This window comes from Pseudonaja textilis, chromosome 14 (genome assembly GCF_049901715.1).
Source record: "Pseudonaja textilis isolate UNSWEBS1 chromosome 14, rPseTex1.2, whole genome shotgun sequence".
In the NCBI taxonomy this organism is placed as follows: Eukaryota; Metazoa; Chordata; class Lepidosauria; order Squamata; family Elapidae; genus Pseudonaja; species Pseudonaja textilis.
The window spans coordinates 8,395,001-8,400,497 of NC_142003.1; positions in this window are offsets into that span (position 1 = coordinate 8,395,001).

Consider the following 5,497-nt stretch of genomic DNA (forward strand, 5'->3'; position numbering starts at 1 on the left):
TCAACCTTGAGCCGGTCAGGATGGAATTGCTGGCAGAATTATCTTGCAATACTGCATTCTAACCACTGCACCACCATGTTTTTTCCCCTCAGTCTTTTAAAGAAAGATTCCTGGGGGGGAAAACCCCACAGAACATCTGTGAGGGAGCTAGAAAATTAATAGACTTCATTGGCTCATTTTTTTCCCCTGCTGTTCCTCTTTGCCATGAGTAATGCATCTATCCTACAACTAAGTTTGATAAATGGAAGGGTAAAATAATTACCTCCTTTGGGACATTTATTAGAGATAATTTCAACTATAAGCTTTCAAAGTTAATGTTCTTAACCAAAAGAGTGGGGAGAAAATGTCAGAAACAAAAGAATTGGTGGGCTGGCTGGTATTGGAGCGTTTAACTTTCAGCATTTAAGGAAGGTTAGTTATTCTTCTTTAAACAATATGAAACATTAAAGAAACCAAATTGCAATAATCTGCCATTAGAACACTCAAACTCCGAGTTTAATGCTTTTGGCCCCATTGTCTTTTATATTTTAAGCCTCTCTGAAGATGGCTGAGGAAGAATAATTATGAAAAATGAAAAGATTCAACAAATGTTCCGCAACGGCTACGTTCACATCGAAACTGAACCAAATTTTGCAGCTGCCTTTGGAGAATGTGTGGAAGAGGGTTAGGTTTAACTTGGGGTTTAGCATGTGAATCCAGCATGTTTCATTATTTCTGAGTTTCGAGGCAACCCACACATTGTTTGAATGCAGTAGCCACATGAAGTGCATTATGTGTGCATCTCATGGTACAAAAGCGTGATAAGGAAAATGGGGAAAACAGGCCTTTAGAAAGACAAAACGGGGTACCTTCTTCCACGCGTGGTGGCTTTGCCCAAAAAGTAAAAAATACTAGAAAAAAATAAGAATTTGGATAAAAGAAATTACAAATATTCAATTAGAATTCAAGGCCGAAATATTTTTATTGGGAATGATAAAAGGTGATAGTGCAAAATAAATTAAATATCTAATTCTTCATATAATTACTGCAGCAAGAGTTGTGTTAGCACAATGCTGGAAGGGTGACCAAATGCCAACAAACAATTTGATAATCCAGAAGGTCCTTGACTGTGCCGAAATGGACGTACTTACCCCAAAACTAAAGGATGAGGCAGACTCAAAATATAGTAGTTTGGGAAAAATGGTACAATTGGATTGAGGATAAAAATCAGGGAATAAAAAGGTAAGGAAAAGAAAAAATAAAGTGGTTAGATTAAGAGTATTTACCAGAAACAGGAAATGAATATGAGAAAAATTGTTTTTGAGAAAAGAACACACTATCTAATTGATTAGAAACATACATGTTTTATGTTTATTGGCTTTGTTTTTCACATTGATTTCATTTGCAATGAAATGTACTATGTATTGTAAATACTTTTTAAAATCTTTAATAAGGTTTATTTTTATTAAAAAAAAGAAAGAAAGATGAAACAGGTGTAACGTATAGTTGGCCCAAAGATTGGTACACTCCTTCTATATGGGATGGTTTTCCTCTTCCATGAAGTGCACAACTTTGGGAGCAATGCAAGTAAAGTGGTGAAAGCGGAAGGAGAAGATACCCACCTAGCCATCCAGATCAGTCCAATCAACCCTGGGGATCAATAGGGTGAGCAGATCAGTCTGAATAGAGCTGGGAGGGATCTTGGAGATCTTTTAGTCCAACCTTATTTCATTTCAGATGACTATCCAGTCTCTTCTTAAAAACCTCCAGTGATGGAGTACCCACGATTTCTGGTGTCAAGCTGTTCCACTGGTTAATGGTCCTCGCTGCTAGGAAGTTTCTCCTTAATTCCAGGTTGCTTCACTCCTCAATTATTTTCCATCTATTGTTTCTTGTCCTGCCCTCTGGTGCTTTGGAAAATAAATTGACCCCCTCCTCTCCATGGCAACCTTAATTTGGTGCCTGAAGGTCTATCCAAGCCCTTCAAAGCTTTATGAAGTTTCCTCAGAAGTTGGAGAAAAAAAAAAAGAGCTATAAAATGTTCCAGTCATCAAAAGTTTGCCTGGTGTTGCCTTAAAGTACATATGAGACAATACAATTCAATATCGGATCAAGAATTGGCCATCTTGTTCACTATATAATGGTTGAAGACCATTTCTTCAAGGATGACCCATTGGGGTTGCTTGGTTGGCGGAGATGAAGCCAATGGGGCTGGGTGAGATAATCCCTTACTTTTTTATTACTGAAATTATTGGCGCCTTCAAAGGACTTGAGGAGACAATCGAAGTGAATATCGCAAGATGGAAACTACCCCCCTTTTGTACTTGTGTGTGGTGATGCAACACAAGTTCAAAAAGTCTTAGCTTGCGTTCTGGCCTCCTGTGACTCATATTTTTGTCATTTTGACATCAACGTGGTTGGGAACAAATATTTATGTTTTTCTCCCTTCTTCCCAGGTAGCAAATTCTGTGCATGCTAAATGAATCACTGGGTTTTGAAATTGATCATCTTGAAATGATTACTCAGGGCAGCTGGTGGTCTTAGAACAGTAAGTGTAGCAGAATTTTGATTTTTCTTTCTTCAATGAATCCTTGAAATGATTGTCCTTTAAAAATTCAGGGCTGGTTTATTAAGAGTCCCAACAGAACAGAATACTTATAGTTCAGGATGGAACTGTGAGGTCCTTGGTGCTCCCTGAGCCTGGCTGTTTTCTTGTAGATGTTCCATCATCCAACTAGGTAACATCATCAATACTAAAAAGGAGTGGGGTTCGCTCTCTATTATCAAGAGTTCAAATGAACAGCAAGAAGTGAATTTAAGATTTATAATAATTTAAGACAGGAAGGAAGCAAGGAAGGGGAAAGACAGGAAGGAGAAGGGAGGAAGGGGAGGGAAGAGAAGACAAGAAGGAAAGAAAGAAAGAAAAAAAGAAAGGAAAAAAGAAATGAGAAAGAAAAGGAAAAAGAGGAGGAAAATAGGAAGGAAGGAAGGAAGGAAGGCAGGTAGGCAGATGTCACCTGCTCCTCTCCATCTTGGTCCCCCCTTTTCCTGCCTCCTTCCACATCTTCATTTAATGCCCACATCTTCATTTAATGCCCGCTCCCCCAAGCCGTTTTCTCCATGCTCAATAGATGCTTCCCACCCTGATCGCTCATGATCAATAACTGAAGACAATGAACTGGGAATGGAAAACTCTGGGCCACCTAATGAATAAACATCAGGGTGTTTGGGAGGACACAGCTTCCTCTCTCCACACAAACACACACACAAATACACACAGACACACACACACACACACAATAACAACGGTGTGGGGTGGGAGGAAACCAAGCCAATTGTATGGCACCCAACTTAAAATTCAGCTTCGGTTGGGATGCGTCTTTCCCAAGCAGACATCTGCAAAAGGATCACCCGATGGCTGGGCTGTTTATTTATTTATTTCGTCTCCTTCGCCTTTCTCTCCCTCCAAAGGGCCAACTGGTTCCTTTCACCCTTTCCCCGCCGCGCTTCCACCCCCTTGCCTTCCCTCCTTGTTTCTTTCTCTCTCGTGCCTTTGTGAGGCGGCCCGTGACAAATGTTTGTAAAAGGAGGGTGCTGTGAGAACCTGGCGTCGGCCATTGAGAAGATGGCGGTTGAATGGCCTCCTCCGTTTTCTGAGGTTTCTCTCTCTCTCTTTTTTTGCGCCTTCAAATTTTTTTTGTCTGGCGACTCAAAAAGCTGGCGCGGGAGCTGAAAGGGTGGAGAAAAGGGCCTGAGTGAGACTACAGAATGCCTTTTATTCGCTTTTCTCCTCTCTCTTTTTTTCCTTTCCCCCGCCTCCCCTTCTCCTTTGGATGTTGGTGGTAATCAAGGCGTGTTTGGGAAGAAAACCAGCAGCCGAACAATGGGGGATGTTTTAATACTAACATTTTTCTTTCGGCCTTTTTCCAAAGTAGGGGGTACTGACTTTGTGAGGAGGAATTGAAACATGCCAAGTTAGAAAATATTGCTTCGGTTTGCCTCCCAGGGTGCGACTTCTTCTTCTCCCCAGGAAACATGGAGAGCTGGACGATGTTCTACATTATTTCCGACTCAGATCTCTGACTTCCCTCTTGGTGGGGAGAATCCCACTGAGCTACCGCACTTCAGTAAGAATTCAGAAGATGGAGGGACAGATTTATTGGTTATGCTCAGCATCCAAGGACCAGCGGTCAAACACCAGACAAATCGGGCAGTTCAAATGTGTATAAAGATTTACTGTAAGCTTAAGCTCTCTACAAGAATCTGAACTACTAACAGTCAAGGAAAATTAGCGGGAGATAAGAATGGAAGGAATTCAAACTGGGCTGGACTTAGATATTTTTGGAGCACAAAGAGACTCATGACTGATGATGCATTTGACCCTTCCATTGGGCTCAAGCCTGATCATCTCCTATACCAGCCAGATTTCCTGATGTAAACCCCCAGAAAATTGCTTTCAGATGTTGTCACCCTGTCTGAATGAATGAATAAACGAATGTTTAGGTAAGAGGGTTCCCCCACATCCTCTTTCTCAACCTTCTATTTATCTGGTTATCATGCAGTCAGAACTACAGTTAGTCCTCAATGTAAGACCACAACTGAGCCTGAGATTTCTATTGCTAAATGAGACAGTTGTTAAGTCAATAGAATAGAATAACAGAGTTGGAAGGGACCTTGGAGGTCTTCTAGTCCAACCCCCTGCCTAGGCAGGAAACCCTACACCACTTCAGACAAAGGGTTGTCCAACATCTTTTTTAAAACTTCCAGTGTTGGAGCATTTACAACTTCTGGAGGGCAAGTTGTTCCACTGATTAATTGTCCTAACTATCAGACAATTTCTCCTTAGTTCTAAGTTGCTTCTCTCCTTGATTAGTTTCCACCCGTAGCTTCTTGTCCTGCCCTCAGGTGCTTTGGAGAATAGCTTGACTCCCCCTGTTCTTTGTGGCAGTCCCCGAGAGACTGGAACAGTGCTATCATTGTCTCCACTACCGCTTCTCCAGAACTGGTCAGAACCTGCTGAATACCACCTTTGGACTGGGCCATGTGATGGAGTGATGGGTGCAGGGGATGGATTTTTGATTTTCTTTTGAGGAAGGGAATTTTAATTGGGTGACAATGGGGATGCTGCAATGGTTAAAAGTGTGAAAAATGGTCGTGTGTCACTTTTTTTCGGGGCGGTTGTAACTTCAAATGGTTGTGAAATGAATGGTTGCAATTTGAGGACTACCTGTATGTTTTATTCTCTAAAAGTGAGATCTCTACAGAAGATCATAGCACAAACATTAAGACCATTCTTTCTTTCTTTGACAGATCATATTCTAGTGCAGGGGTCCCCAAACTTGGCAACTTTAAGACTTGTGGTCTTCAACTCCCAGAATTCTCCAGCCAGCTGGCTGGAGAATTCTGGGAGTTGAAGTCCATACGTCTTAAAAGTGCCAAGTTTGGAGATTCTGTTCTAGTGGGATGGACAGGAGCTGTCAAAACAAGCCAGGAGGAGGAAGTGGTTCAGGATGACCCC